Source organism: Aythya ferina (assembly GCF_964211825.1).
Source record: "Aythya ferina genome assembly, chromosome: 6".
Classification (NCBI taxonomy): Eukaryota; Metazoa; Chordata; class Aves; order Anseriformes; family Anatidae; genus Aythya; species Aythya ferina.
In genome coordinates this window covers 14,804,519-14,820,725 of record NC_140303.1, presented here as the reverse complement: position 1 = coordinate 14,820,725, position 16,207 = coordinate 14,804,519, and the positions used below count along the sequence as shown (strand labels likewise).

The 16,207-nt window shown below is 49.9% G+C and overlaps 2 protein-coding genes across 4 annotated transcripts in view; both read left to right on the top strand.

Moving 5' to 3' along the window:
• LOC311438951 (uncharacterized protein) overlaps positions 1 to 4,051 on the top strand; it is a 33,911-nt gene extending 29,860 nt beyond the window's left edge. Inside the window, exon 3 of the transcript XR_014694456.1 lies at positions 3,504 to 4,051. The gene's annotated coding sequence lies outside the window, so the exon portion shown is untranslated. The remainder of the gene's footprint in view (positions 1 to 3,503) is intronic.
• A 7,679-nt stretch (positions 4,052 to 11,730) lies between these two features.
• Positions 11,731 to 16,207, top strand: part of CREB1 (cAMP responsive element binding protein 1) — a 39,244-nt gene continuing 34,767 nt past the window's right edge. Inside the window, exon 1 of one of the 3 annotated variants that reach the window (XM_084523082.1) lies at positions 11,731 to 11,943. The gene's annotated coding sequence lies outside the window, so the exon portion shown is untranslated. The remainder of the gene's footprint in view (positions 11,944 to 16,207) is intronic. The other 2 variants (XM_084523081.1, XM_084523083.1) reach the window with 2 other exon arrangements.

Here is a 16,207-nt window from a genome sequence, read left to right as displayed (position 1 = left end):
ACAGCAAGGGGGAAGAGGTGTCTGCTCCCTGTAGGAGCAGTAGAACAGTGGAGATAAAGCCTTAAGCCAAGCCTTCTGCCACAATGAGGCCGCAGTGGTGGCCATGCAGGAAGTTGGGATGATCGGCATGGGCTCCTGGACAGGGTGGGCACAGGAGGCCCTCGCCCATCACAGCTGGCACAGGGAGGCCTGGACCCGCACCCACACTTTGGGTCCTCGGCAAGTTTCAAGAAGCCGAAGTGTGATCCCAGATTTATTCAAATTAGAACAATTAAGGCAATTAAATGCACAGAAGTGCTTGGGGGAGGGGGGAACTACTACCAAGCAGAATTGCTATTACAGTCGATCAAATTGACACAAAAAGATTAAAAACCTGATTTACATTTAAAAAAAAAAAGTCAAGCATTCGCTAAAATAGATAACATATCCTGCTGAGAAAATCACTCCATGCATAAAAGAGAAGCAAAGGTGATTATATGTAACAAAACTAATCTTCTCTATTGCTTTAATCACCTCAGACCATTTCACCTGCTTATTTGGAAACTGTTAACCCAAAGAAAAAAATATTGTGAGGACGTCCTCATTTCCAGCGCCGCGCTCCAATGGACTTGTTTTCCTCAACATCCATCCCCACAGCCTGTAGCAGCGGCCATTGCTCTGCAAGATAAATGTTTGCTTAAGACTATCATGTGGTTAATACATTTATTCATGATCTGAGCTCCACATGCAGCAAGGGAGGAGGGTGCCAGGAAGCCAGAGCGACCCACTGGGGTCTATCCTGCCACCTCTGATGGCCAGAGTACATTTTGCCCAAATTTTAGGGGAACAGAGGACAGGTGCTTTTTCTTTCCACGCATCCTGTCTCACAAAGTCAACGCAGTGCTTACGGCCACGCTTAAAGGGATGGAAAGGTGCAGTAACCAGTGTGGGCATGGGAGAGGACTGCAGACTGCAGCGACATGAAGAAACTACAGCCACAAAGATCAACGTGTTGGCCACGTGCTGTCTGTGCACAGCTATCCGAGTGCTAATCTATTTGATGCTGAGATACAACACCTCTTTTTGGCTAAATCGTATTATAAAGCCCTGATTCTTTCCTTACCCAAGCAGTAGCCTGTGAGATTGTATAGATGGTTCATTTTTATACATCACAACTCTGACTCAACGCCTGCTGAACCCCACGGGAACCCTCAGGCACGGGAGATGTTGTGCCAGACCCATGGCAAGGGTGGCTCATGCAGCAAGGAGGCTTTCACACAGCATCGCTGGCACCCAGGCACAGCCACCAAAACCAGCAGCTCCCTGTTACGGCAGTAAATTCTTGTGGGTCTCCATAATTCACCCCAAATGCCTGACTCGTTTTTCTTATAAATGCAGTTTCACTATGATCTCCGAATTCGGGACTGGCATGAGTGATACTTGCTATTTCAGGCTGTCAGCAAGGGCAGGAGAAAAAAATTCCCTCTTCCGTTTATTGGTATACAAACCAGTTTAGGCAAGAAATACGTTCAGTCTCCTTCCAGAGACTAATTACTCCTAAAACTCAGAATATTCAGAAAAGGGGAAGAAATGGAGTTGGGGCGCACGGAGGAAGCAGGAGGACAGTGAGCGTCCTCCTCCTCACCGTAAATCATAGAAATCAAATTAGATCATTTCAAATCGAGGGACAAAAAGCCAGTTATAGATCCATTTTGCAATGCCAGCCGACGTGGCTTCCATTTGTGACTCACTGAGTGACATTACTTATCCTGAGTGGTCCTCTGACAATATAAGCACTTAATGTGAAGACGTGTAAAATTACAGCAAAATGAATGAAACTCGGGAAATTATGTAAAGTTTATGGGGTTGCTTTTTTTTTTTTTTTTTTTTTTTTTTGAGGCCTCCTCTCAATTTCTGCCTTCTGAATTAGGACCCGGGCAATGCATGAACTGACAGCAGCTTCCTGGAGCAAAGGGCTCTTCTGCCTTTGATGCATCTGAGCAACTCCAAACTAATACCAGCACATGCCGAATGGTGAATAGACCTTTATGTTGATGAGGCAAATCCTGAGGCACTTAAAAGCAAGCTACACTGAAGTGTCCCATGTATCTCTGTCTTCAAAGTGCAACACACGTATGGAAATTGCAGATGCTGTGGTGCTATTTGTCTGGAAGGAGACATTACGGATGACATATGAACCTGATTTCTCAAACAGATGAGGTCTGTGAGAGGCTTAAGGAAACATCTATAAATTAAGATGCAGAATAAAGTTCCCTCTGCCTTCCTTGGCCCCTCTCTCGTTGGCTCGAGAGCCAAGTGCTGGCAGCTGTGTGCTTGGCAGAGCACCAGGCATCCTCTTCGCCCCATGCCTGACCACGGGCAGGCTTCGTGATGCAGCAGGCACAGCCCCAGCACCCAGTGCTGCTGGCCGTTCCCCCTCCCCAGCTTCAGTCCCCTGCAAGCAGGACTGGTGCTTGCTCAACGTGTTCATCCTGAAATGCTTGGCCCCATCTGTGCTCCCCCGCAGCCTCCTCGCCCGGCCACGCTTCCTAAGGAGACACAAGGCGGTGGAGTGAAACCAAATTCCTGCTGCCATCTTCAGCTCTGCCCTGATAATGCACGAGCTGTGGAACAGCCATGCTGGGGTATCCCCCACCCCAAAACCTCCCGCAGCCAGACCCCATCCTGGCTACAGCAGGGAGAGCACCCAGCGCCTTTCCAGGGACCAGGGACGTGTGCCAGCCGGGCACTGCTCCCAAATCAGCGCCGAGAAGTGAGTGTCGAGAGTCCTGAGGTGTTTTTATGACTCCTATCCAGCACTCACGGTGACAGAGCAAATGGGAAAGCATCAAAATCTGTTGATTTTTCTTCAAAACAGATTTTTTTGTTGTCGCAGTGGATATAGATGGATTATTTTTAGAAAGGGTGAGATAAATCAAAGCCGTGAAGGTCTGTATCAGCCAGAACGATCTGGATCAGTCTGAACTGCATCTTTTTCCCTGACTCGGTCAGAAAATGCTCTGTTTATGTGACTCCATGGACTGCATAAGGGAAAACACACAGCAAGAAATCACTCTTTTCTTTGTGAGCACAGACCTAGGTGTGTAAGGCACATGATGGAAGGCAGATAAAGGGACAGCAATAAGCTGGTTTGATCATGGTTACAGCAGTGCCTTTGCCAGCCCCCACATTTGGCTGAAGCAGCCCTTCGGACAGCACTGTCCCCTCAGGACCACACTGCCAGCACAGGCAGTAAGTAAGGAAGAAGAGATAGAGGAGTTTGTCTTTGTCTTTCATGTTTCACCCATTCTGACTGCACACCAAGTCTGGAGCAACCCCTAAAAAGCATCCCAGGGACACCCAGGCTGCACCCACGACGTGAGCCACTTCACAGGTCAGCTGCAAGTGGTTTCCTTTTTGTCAGCGCAGTCTGCTTCACGGAAAGAAGGAAAATCTCCAGATCTGAGACATAAAAAAGGGCATCAGGCAAAGACATAAAGGTATTTCCATTTGTTTCATTGCAGATAATGGGTGGCAGCTACCATTTCAAGATCAAGTCTGCTGAAGACCTCCAGCTGACACCACCAGTTATGTACGATCTGTCATTAGCCATACACGGTCATTATATCTCTTCTTTGCTAGCTGTCACCTCAGGACTTTTCACTTGGGCTGCACGTAAGTTCTTGTTTTGGAAGATTTATGAGGAAAAATAAAAAATAGGAAAAATCCTGCTCTCCTAGAAGCTGTCCTGTGTGCTGGGGGCAGCAGCCCTGTCCCAGGCACAGCGCTTACCTTCTGCACAGCTCCAGCCCTCCAGCCCATTCCTGCCCTCCTACAGCAGAAGCAGGTCTGCAGGGGAAGCTGCAGCTCTTTACCCCAAGGTTGTACCACCTGGGGTGGGACTGGTGTGCCCTGACACACCCCATACCATGCATATAGAAACAGGAGTTCATGCTGCAGCACTGTGCTTCCTCCTGCATTTTTGGTTTTCTGTGGCTCTTGCTCTTCTGCCTGGCTGAGATGTTTGTGTCAGCCAACCCGTGAAAATCTGGCACTGAAATGGGACCGTGCTGCAGTGTTTTCTCGCTATGTAGCTCACGATCCCTCCTGTTCCCAACAAATCACAGTAATCGTAAGGGCTGCCAAGCCTTGCTACGTCTTCCTGAAGCCAAAAGCAGCTCTGGGATATTTATTCCACCAGTTCCAGCAGTTTGACACGCTGTCGTTGATGCTGTAGCCATGATGGAAGTGGCTCTGAAGGCAACCCCAGAGAATTAGAGGCTGAAATTCAGCACTGAGGAGCACAAGACCTGCTTTAACTCAGGGCCTGCTGTCAACCATGAGAACCTTGGTGGGAGACATCATCAGGGGGCCAAACCTGGCTGTGGCTTTGCAAGCCACAAAGCGCCTGCTCCATTTCCATTTCACAAAAATGACGATTCATCCAGATGTGTTTCACCAGAAACTCCAATTTTCAGCAAGATACCTAGATAGACACTGCCAGATTTGCTCCCTCTCTGCTGAAAGCATCCATGAGTGAAACAAAACTGTTGCCACAGACCCTTGCAATGTTTTTGTTTGCTTGCTATGCTGCCACAAGCTGCATACACTGGGCAGACAGAGGCTGGTCTGGTGGAGAGAGCTGGAGATGGCCCACACCCCAGTGCTAAACAGAAGTGAGGAAATATTCTCCACTAACAAACCTCAGGGCTCTGCATGGTGCTCTCAACCAGCCTCCTTGCTGCTGCACTCGTCCTACGGAGGGGAGCAGGAAAAAGGATTCCTTTCTCAGCATAACCTCCCTTCCAGCCAGTCTTTCTAACCTGAAGCTATTCAAATTAAACTGCAAATCTTCTCGTCTGGGTATAATGCTCTGCTGTCTTCCCAAACCTGTTCTCATTTTCCTTTGCCTTTTTGACACCATTAGCCTTCCAAAAGTGCTAGCGCGCACACAGAGATAATGCTGTCAATTTTAGTGTGCTTGGAAAGGCACAGAGCAGCCTAAACTCAGCCAAATGCTTGGCTTTGGCTTTTCCCTATCATATAATATCCTTTTGTCCATAGCTCTGCATGGCAGCTCATTTATATCAAATTTGACCAGTTAAGGGAGAGGGAAGAGGGGTAATCAATAGTTATCTTGACAAAGAGATTTGAAGTCAATAGACTGATGTTTTTCACCAGCTGAGCATCAGCCCCTTTGGTTTTCTTCCCAGTGTGTGGCAGAGCCAGCCTTCTATACACCAGCAAAACTCACATCATCTCGTCGGCCAGGCACAGCCTCACTTGCCTGCGGAGCCCCGAAAGCTGCCCTCTGCTTGGCCAGCTCTGGGTACCTCGTGGCTAGGGGGAGCAGTGCATCAGGGGGAAAACGTGTGTTGCAGGAGCTGGAGCCTTCCAAAAATAAAGGATGTGTTGTAACCAAGTCGTGCATGAGGAGCTGGTCTTCAGGCACTGCTTTCTCGTATGGATTTTCACACGGATGGTCCCAGGCCCCGGCCATTTCCCCACCCCTCACAGCAGGTCAGCAGAAGCAGCCACAAGTTGTGGCCCCACAAACCCCTGGAGATCACCCCCAAATGGAGAGGTGGGAGGAAGAAAGCAAGCATTTGTCCCTCAATTAGGATTTTCTAAATCAGCAGATCCCTTCTGTATGCACAGTTTTTACATCAAGCACGGTGTAGAAAAAAAAAATCGATTTGTTTTTCTCAGTCCAATTCCCCTCTGTCTAATAGGTCTGTTGTAAACGCCAATTTTACTGTCATTTACACAGTGCCCATTTGAGCTATTTTATCAATAGTTAAATAAGAATACTTTAAAGTAATGTGATTTTTTTATTTGAATTCCAATTTATGTTCGGATGGTTTGACACAAATCTAGTAAGGAAAGCTCACTATTTTAATAGAACAAATTAAATTATATGTTATATAGCCGCACAAGTAAATATGTTATGTAATTGGATAAATAAATACTTGTGATTAGATACAGTATCTCATTCTCACCTACACATAATAGCAAGGTTAGTAGAAGTGTTGTACAAATCACCACGTTTTAATAGTTAGCAGTCCGTGAGAATCGACCTCAAAGACAATAAGCAAGAACAAATACAAGAAAAGGCTAAACCTCGTTATTTAAACCGAGCCTGTTTAAATTGCGATTCAGATCAGCTTAGAGACATCTTCACTCAAAGCAGAGCATCCAGGCAAAGGTCACGGCATAGCTGGTGGTGCAGAGGAAGGTGATGGAGGATAAAAGGTGTTGCTGGAGGCTGCCAATGGGACAGGTGATAGGAACAGTGTTGGATGATGGGGATGGGGATGGATGACAAGGATGGGGATGGACGATGGGATGGGTGAGGGACAACAGGGATGTGCCACCAGTTGCAGGGCACGTTCAAAGCCTGCAGAGTCGCATCAGCACCTGGACACCCAGATGCTTAAGATTGCCCACTTGCAGGGAGTTTGAGGGAGCATGTTGATCTCAGTTTGTGTTGTCAGACAATGCTCTCCTCCTGGCTGGAAGAAAAATTCAGTTCCTTTTGAGCTGATAAACACAGCCCAGCTGGGAGCCCAATTTGTTGTTTGGATACTGCAGGCTGAGAGACAGACCAGAGCCCTGGCATGTGTGAAAGGAACCGTGGTTCCCTCGTGCAGCTACATTAAAATAGATAGCACACACTTGTAATGGAAAACTAAGGAAGACAATGGTAATTATTCCCCTGCTTTTCCACCCACCCTGTTTTTTTCCTGTTTTGCTTCAGATCAACCTGCACTACCCTTTGAGTGTTCTTACTGGTGTTTTGGTTCTCAACAACCTCCCCCTCCTTCCCACTACTCTGGCAACCTGACTTCATAGTGAATGGACATGCTAAAAACTGGAGCAGCTCAACATACGCAGACATTTGTTAAATTACAGCGAGACGGTGAGATAGCAATCCCGAAACCAAACACCACACACGCAGGCTCCCGTCTTCCTGCCACCACCAAAATTATTCACCAGATGAGTGTTTGCTAGCTTCTCGCATGGCAGAAAGACAGCTAGGGAGGTGTAAGATTTATTTTTTCAAAGTGTGAAAGTCACTCTAAATAATGTTTTTTATATGATAAGAGCTGACTCAAAGCCAGCAGGCTGTGCCGATAGAAACGCAGAATTTACCAGCAGAGCAAAAACCCCCGGCAGCCAACTTTGGGCTAAAATGCAGGCACTTGGGGCCAAAGCTGGCCAAAAATCAGTGGATATTTCCAAGAATTATTCCTTGAAAATTTCCACCCCTCCTCCCCATTTTAGTCAAACTGCAGTCACTAGATTCGGTGTACTTTTTCATTTCAGCTTTGACTTCCACCAGGCCTCCTCCGACAGCTTTTTCCTCCACATGTGGTAGATAAAATCCTGTTATTGTGGGGAAGGAAAAGCTCCTGGATGGGCAGCTTCCCAGGCAGCCTCAGCTCTCCCTCACCTCAGGCTGGTGTTTCCTCACCCCACAGCACACCCCAGCACATGGGGTCCCAGCTGCAGACCCGTCCTCCTCACGTTTGCCATGCCTGGTTCTTTAGTGAGCGCTGCCAATATCATTCATCAGTTTTTCTAGTTCTTTAAGCAACAGAAGGGTTTTGAGTATGCCCACAAGCCATGAAATATGTGATAAAAGAGCTTAATAGACAAGAAAAATGTCACCGTGGTTTGGAGTGCAAGGATGTGTTTGCAGCATTTCTAAGCCCCTCGCTGGTCAGCAATTCATTTTAGCTCTTCCCTCCGTGTGACAGTCCGTCACTTGGAAACACGAGATGCTCTTCAGAGCCCTCGTGACCTTTAGATATTCAGCCCGCGGTTTTGCTGACACCTGGCACAAGGGAGTTGCCATCAGGTGCAATGACAGCGATAACCAAGCTGCTGCGAGGCCGTTTATCTGTCAATCCCAAGGCAAGAACAGTGGCACGGTGTGAACCTGCACCTGCACTGCTGCACCCAGGCAAAATCCCACCTTTGATATATCACCAAATGGCTTCGAGATCAGGGCAAAGGACGTAGCTTAGCAGGAAGAGGACTCGGTGGGGGAATGCAACATAATATTTGGATAAAGAGCGGGGCAACATCTGTATCTGAACTGCACAACCCAGGGCCGTGGCTGCTGGAGACCTGTGCTGGGGGATGCACAGCACACACCCCGCACCTCTCCCCCGGCACCACGCTTGGCTCAGGGACAGGCCACTGCTGGAGCAGACGAGTCCTCCTGGAGTAGCCTGCGAGGCATGGCAAGGAGCAGCATGTCCCTGGCTGGGGACATGGGATTTCCCCTCCTGGGCTGCTCCATCCGTGGGAGAAATGTGACCGGCGCGGCGGCAGGACTCCGTATTTCAAACGGCAGGGGTTAAGCCAAGCGAACAATTTCCCTGGGCTAATTGAGCATGCAATCTGCCTGCTTGTAAAGCCTGTATTTGGCCTGGAAGATTTATTACTTTTAGCAATGATGAATGTCCAAGAGCAGGAAGGGCAGACCTGAGCTGCAGTTCATTAACTTTAAGTGGGATGATGTTGAAAAACCATTTCTATTTTTGGTTACTTTGTTCTGAGGTAACTGTGAATTTAGACCTACTTCTGTAATAAAGTGCTCAGGGAGTCCAGTGAATCTTACGCTCCCTGGCAGATACTAAACCTGTAGGGCTTTGTCCTTATCCTGATGAGTAAGCAGTTTTAGCTGGTCCTGAGAGGCTATGAAATGATAGAAGATTGCTCTGTATGGGAGTTGGAAGCTAAGCCTCCATCCATCTCAGGCGCAGAGACCGAAATGGAGGACTGACATGTCTTTGCTTGGGTTTCAGAATAGCACCTCTTTATTAACTTCATTTTCTGCCCCAAAACCCGTCATCGGATCAGTGCTCCTGCATGGCCGTGTCCATCACGGGGGCATGGTGGCACCCCCTGCCTCCCCCTGCATCTGCTTTGAAATCAGCTGCAACATTTGCGTCGGATGGGAAGTGCAATGCGATACCCGTTACACTGAAATGTGCTGGGCACTTTGCTAACCGTCTAATGTAACATCTGCCCCCCTCCACATGCATTATTTGCAAACACTCTCCTTTTGTCTCTTTCCTTGGGAGAATATCCATTAGCGAATGTGGCTGCGAAGCCCTGGAGCACGTTCTGCATCCCTGCCTCCCCAGCAATACTCGTGCTGTACGTTAAACCATCCTTGTACCAAACACCTTCTCTCTGCCCCTGTACTGCCAGACCACAATGTTCCTGTAGGAATTAGCAGCGAGGACTTGATGCCAAAAGACTATTTTGTTATAAATCAGTCACGGAGGCGGCTGTGTCCAGTAGAAAATACTTTGTGTTGCTCTCTTCACAGCAGTGTGTAGACCAGAGTGCCGAAAATGCATGCATCTCTGTGTTTCCACAGTAAGTATTGTCTTGTGTGGGAACAGCATCAGTAGCCTTGGATGCTCTGAGTGGCTCTGCTCGCTGTGGCTCTGCTGCACCTTACAGCCAGGCGCCAGCCCTGCTGGGTCTGTGTCACCCATTAGCCTCTACAGGCCCTGGCCCAGGGGCAGTCAACCTGCAATGCCATGTGCACGGAGCCCACTGCCCAGGATAATCTGCCTGGCAGCTGCAAAGCTCATTCATTTGCCCCTGAGGCTTAACTGTAAAAAAAGTAATTAATCTGGCTGGGTTTCACTCATCATCAAGCAAAGTTTTGCTGATGTAGAGGAAAACTGCTGAGCATCCCAGTTTGCTCCCCAAGTCAACCTCTCCCTCTTGGACTTTGTGGGTAATTGGCACATCATTACTGTCCCGTTTTATTAAAATTCCCCACAAGGCCATGGTGAAAGGAACGCATGGATGCCAGGGAGGGAAGGATTTTGTTGCAACTCAGATGTTCACTCCCACTTCCAAAGAAGTTCCAGTTTTGCTTAGTGTCCTGATTCTGCTCAGATCTGGTGAGAGGAAAAAAAAAAAAAAAAAAAAAAAAAACTGGAAAGAAAAGAGGAACGTGCAAAACAGCTGCCAGGTTTCAAAGCAGCTGCACACGAGATGTTCACCCAGCCCTTCCACTGAACCGGTGTGAGTCCGGGCTGAAGCCAGCTCCAGACCACATATGGTCTTAGCCTCGGCCGTGGGCAAGAGATGAAGATACCACAGAAACATAACATTGGCGCAATCTCAAATGACTCCAGGCATCTGACCTATCTGAGGCATCTGTTCTGGTTTGAGATAAATTGCACTCTTCGGCTGTGTGTTACACGGGGAGCCTACGCCGTCTGGAGCAGCCACCCCTGCACTTTGCCCTTTGCAGACTCAGGGGTGAGCTGACAGAGACTGAGAGCACAGCTGAGAGCTGCGTGCGAGCACAGGGCTGGGGAGGGCCAGCGGGATGCCAGAGGATCGGCCTGGCCTTAAATGGGCAGCAGGATCAGAGCCACGCAAGGAGCTGACTGCCTGAGTAGCTCGGGGACCGGCTGTAATCTGGTCCCATCGGCAGCCCTCCTGCTGCTCTGGCTGAGCATGCAGCCCAGGTTGCTGGTGGGAGCTGCTCACTGAAGCCTGCTTAGTGCCTTTCAGTTGCCTTTCGAGGACTGGAGTTTATTCTCCTAAAGACTTACTGCCATGATCCTTGAGGCTTGCTGCTCCAGGGTGGGCAAGGCAGTTCTGGGAAATGGGAATGTGTAAACAGCATGCGTGATGCTGGTCACTAGGGGAGCAAAGGAAGCTGATGCAACACGAATGTGAACACAAAGAGGAAAGAAGGGATGGGAAAACAGTTAAAGAAAAGCACGAATCAGACAGGAGACACTCAGATGTCTACATTTGTTCTGCTCATTGTAGATATTTTCTTGCATAGGCTCTTGCAACCTTGGAGTTCCTGCTTGCAGACAGGTCGGAGGGAAAAAGTGCAACAGAAGTGGAAAACAAGATGTGGCCCAAGCCGTATTTTGTGCCATCAGTAGCACAACATCCCAAATCAAACGTGGTTTATTTCAGTCCGCTTTAGAATGATTGCAATCAACAAAAGCAAACAGGCAGCAAACACCTAATTGAGGCATCTCTTTTTAATTTTTGATGCATTTAGCTACCTGAATAAAACCTGCCCAGCCTCCCTGAGCAGACTCGGCCGGCCCAGCGCCCGGTACCGCGGGCTGCCTGGGGCAGGGGCAGCGGTGCCTGCACGGCGTGTGCCGGGCCAGCCGCCGCGCAGAGCGGAGCCGCACGGCTTGTCGCGCAGTGCCACCTGCAGGCTCTGCGGCGCACGAAGCAGGGCCGGGGGGCTCCAGGAGTTGCTGCCGGAGCTGTTTCACCCCGCGGGGGGACGAGGGGCGCCCCGCCGCCCCCTGACCCGCTGCAGCCGTGCTGGCGGTGCCACCGGCTCCTCGGGACCCCCCCCAGCACGGCCTCGCCCAGCGGTTGCTGAGAGCCCCGCAGACGCCCCGCGCCCCCCCGGTGCCCACGAGCCCCCCGCGTGCCCCCCGCGCCCCGCGCACGAGCAGCCCCAGCCCCGCGTGCGCCCCCGGCCCGCCGCCATTTTGTGCCCCGGGGCCGGGCGGCGCGAGGGGCCGGAGGGTCCCGCGCGCCGGGCGCCCGGGGCGGAAGCGCCGTTCGCGTCTTCCCGCGGCCGCTCGGCTCTTTCCGCCTCCCCCTCCGGGGCGCTTCGTTCGTTTCCGCGGCCGCTCGGCTCTTTCCGCGGGGGCCGGCGGCGCGCTCGGCCGTTCCCGCCGCCCCGCCGCGCGCTCGGCGGTTTCCGTGAGCGCTCGGCGGTTTCCGTGCGGGCCGCGGCGCGCTCGGCGCTTGCTCCCTGGCTGGCGCTCCTCAGTCGGCCGCTGCCTGCCTGTCGCCGGGCTGGGAGCGCCTGTGTGTGCGCGAGTGACGCGGCGGAGGTGTAGTTTGACGCGGTGTGTTACGTGGGGGAGAGAATAAAACTGCGGCGAGAGCCCGGGCGCGAACGAAAGCAGTGACGGAGCAGCCTGGTAACCGGTAAGAGGAGGACGGCGCCCAGCGAGCAGGGGCGGGGGGGAGGGAAGCAGCCGCAGCCCGGCGGGGCCCCGCGGCCGGCAGCAGGCAGGCGGGGGGCCCGGCCCCGCAGCGCCCCGCGGGAGGGGCGCCCGCGCTAAAGATGGAGCCGAGCCCCGCAGCGGCCCCGCCGCGAACAAAGGATAATGGCGGATGCCAGACGGCCCCGGCGGCGGCCGACACGGCCGGGCGGAGGCCGCTCCGGCGGCAGCCAGCGGCGGCGCTCGGCTCGGCCCCGGCCCCGGCCCCGGCCCCGGCGGCCGGGCTGGGCTCGGCTCGGCCGGGCCGGGCCGGGCTCGTCTCGCCGCGGCTCCCCGCGGGCTCGGTGGCGGCGCCGCCCGGCCGGGCCGGCGGGATGTGACCCCTGCGCGGATGGCAGCGCTCGGGGCCGGCCTCCGGGGGCCGCCGCCGCCCGCCCGGCTCCGCGCTCCGCCAGCGGCGCCCGGCCCCGGGCAGCCCCGGGCAGCTCCCCGAGCACGGCCGGGGCCGGGGCCGCGGCGCCGGGCGGCAGCGGGCGAGACTGACGTGGCAGCAGCCTCCTGCGAAGGGGCTTCGGCCGCAGGTGCTTGCAGCGCTCACACACACACACACGGATATTTTTTATTTTTTAGATCATACGACTTTTTTTTTTTTTAACCTTTTTTTTTTTTTTTTTTTTTTTTTTTTTGCTCGCCCTTTTAAATACCGAACTGCTTCTGGAGCAGCACCTGTTACAAAACCATTTCTTCCAGGGGTTAGCGCCTCATTTCCCGTTTATCTAATAAAGGACCAGAGCCGTGTTTAGGAGCACTGGAGAACCCGTTTCAGACCTGTCGTAACCACCAAGCACTCCTCTTTGCAATACAGCAATGCCCCGTTACCAACAAATGCAGTTTTTCACATTAAAATACAAGCCACCGAAATAAGTTCTTACTCAAGCTGAATAGCAGTGATTTCTGCGTGTAGATAGGCCTGTCCATGCTGTGTGAATTGCTCTTCTCTGTCCCTCACTTCTTTTGGAATGAAGGCCAAAGGTGCTCTACATAGCTCTCCATAACGGCAACGTGCAAAGGGGGTTTCTGAAGTTGTAATTGATTAATAGCTGCCTGTGGACTTCACGGAGCAATGTAGCTGTTGACAGTGATTAAACAAAGCGTAGTGGCTGGTGTACTTCATTCATTCTCGGTCCGATGGAATATGCACTTTTTAAATACAGAAACATGTCGTTAAATCCTTGCATGTCGTTTTTCTGTAGCTTTAGAAACGCAACACCTTATTTATCCACAGAACATTCTGTCTCATGATAGCATACAGGACTGTATGATCCATGTTTTCTAATACATACACCTGCATCTCCTCGTGAGCTTTGTGTCCTCATGCATCACAGGGAAAAGGGAGCAGGCAGGTGGTTGTGTGTCTGCTAAGCATCACTTCCAGGTGACCTAAAATCAAATATTTAAATGTAGAAAAGTGTAATAATTTTTAATTCAATTGATAGGGCGCAAATATTAAAATGAGTACTCCCAGCTTTATATCCAGATCTGCTGTAAGTCGTCTGCATCTGATTCATATTATTTCCCTCCTCCCCCAGCTTTGGTGATAAAGGTGCTTACTTTCCTGGGTGATTAAAAAAAAAAAAAAAAAAGGTTTGAAAGGGGAGAGTGATCTGTCGATGAAAAAAATTTAGGAACATCTAATTTAGACTGTCAAGTCATCAATCTGTCCACGTCCTGGAAGCTTGCACCCGTGTAGCTATTGCTGGACCTGATATCAAATATAAAATATTCTGTAGTAGTTCATCTTACTGCATTCCTCCGCGGTAAGAAGTGAACAGCCTCTTGCCTATATGCAGCTACAGCTCTGTAGGTACAGATTTCTATAGTAGACAAGGCCCTCGTGAGGAATTTCTGTTGACACCCTTGTGAAACAAATGGGATATTCACACTTCACCTCTATTTTAGGATCTCTGTAAGCAAGTGGAGATCAGTTACTCATGCCACACGTCTCAAGGCTTTTTTGTAGCGAGAAGGCCTTGCTAGCGTTCTGCATCTAAAGTTAGTTTCATGGAAAATGACAGTAATGCTCATCCACAGAAACAACCCTGCTGAATTCGGCTGGAGCTCTCTGCTGCCCTGCCTGCGTGCAGCTGAAGTTTCGTGGCAATACCGTGATTTTTCTCTAAATCAAAAATGGTGTTGCCTCATCTGCAGTCTGTGTGGTCACACTTCATGGTGATTATAAGAACCTGACCGCTCTGTGGTTAGCGATTTTCTTTGTGCTTCTGCCAGCACTAAGGCACTGGCACCTGGTTTATTTTTCAAAACTTTTGAGTCACTTGGTAGTGCCGCAGTTACAAAGGTGAGTGAGAACAAGCACGACACCTTCCATTCTTGGATGTTTCTGAAACAGCCTTGTGCGCTGTTATGTAGGAGATAGACAAACATGTGGCTGGGTCTAGTTGCACTTTTAGGTTTGCCAGGTAAAACAGCATTTGCAAACAGACGAGGATTTTCTCATTTCATGCTGCTGCTGTCTTTTTTTTTTTTTTTTTTTTCTGGCAGCACTAGGTTTAGAGAATCTCTTGAGAAGTGGAGGGAATAAAAAACTGCAGGTGGTGGAAGAGCCTCCTAATGGGAGGGGGTAAAAGATTTGAAAGAAGCGTGTTCCTGTATGCATGTAAATTATTTATATTATTTAATTATTTATATATGAACTTACATACATGCGTTTTTAAAACAACATAGATGCTTTTTTATGTAGTATCACAGTGAGCCCAATGCATAGTACAGGGATTTTTTTTTTACCCCTTAAGATAATAAGCATACCTCTTTTCTCTTGGGAGCATTTTCAGACTTGATCTTTATCATAAATCTTAGACCATTAGGAGAAGGATGTAAAAATAGTTGCAAAGATACAAGAGTCCTGCCAATTGCTCTTCTGGATTTCATTAGGTGTCGGTTTGGTCTTTCAGACTAGACAACACCAGCTTCTTTAGATAAAGCTGCAGAAAGCCTTAGAATGAACTATTTTAAAGCAGCCTTCTTGCAGGAAAATGAAACAAAGATGTCTGCCCTTGAGGTTTTCACACTTTTGGGGGGAGAGTTTAAGCAATGTCTCTCTGATCCTCTAAGCGTTGTTCCAGTGACAGCTTGGTTGGTCAGTGGGGTTTATCTGTAAAACTTGTCTCTGGTTTGGAGGAACTGCAAGTCTGGGTTGTGTTTTCCTCTTCTGGTAGAATTTTTTTGAGATAAGCTTTCTAAACTTAGCAGGTTCTTTTCTTGAGCAGAGACTCACCTGGGGAGCAAGGAGCAGTACAGCATGGTAGCCTGAGAAATCCAGGGATGTCTGAAGTTTGCCTACTGCCTCACAGACCAAAACCATGGTTCCACATACATTTTTTGGACAGTAATACCGGCTTAAGCACCTCCACACCTGGTGATTTGCTCAGTCTTCTTCACTGCCCTGTCACAAACGTTTGGGTCACTACATAGTAAGACTGGCTGAGGAAGTGACCCTTGGGGGGCTGGATTAGTTTTCCCCAGGCCCGTTCCCTGCTTGCTGCATGGTAGTGGAGCCAGCACGATCAGGGGAAGGGACGGGACTGCAATGAGCAGGAAGATAGGGGCAGCCTGAACAGCAGGGCTGCTAAATGAGAAAATGCAGCCTGCATAAGGCTTTTAAGGTACTGCTGTGTCCATAACCAAATGGGATCACATGGATGCTGCTCTTTGTGATGCAGCACTGGGTCATTTAGCTATGTTTAAGTTTTTGCATGTGTTAGATGAGTAAATCAATGAACACAAGCAGCAACTGTTCCTAAACTTGAGTACCACGTCCACATACTGTTTGTTGCACCACCTATTTGCTTGTGCGCTTTAACAACTGTCATGCTCACTTCCTCAGTCCTGCTCTCACATGCTTTGTTGTTCATCTGTTCATCTTCTACCCTCCTGTCTCCGTCCTCTGCAGCGCCTTGCTGCGATCTTAATCATTTCTCCAGCGCCTCTACAACCTCCTGTCACATTTCACCTCCAGTATTGCATGTGTTTTTCTGGTAGATGCTACCCTAAATCTTCTTCCGTTCTCTACAGCTGTTCAAAGAGCAATCCAATTTTTTTTTCCCCTGCACCTTTCCTAGGGCTGAATGTGAAATCTCTTCTCATGGAGCTGATCTTTTATACCCTGTAGAATAATAGGTAGGAAATGTTATTTTTCTTGCCTTTCTCTGATGACTCCTCCTCTGGCGCTG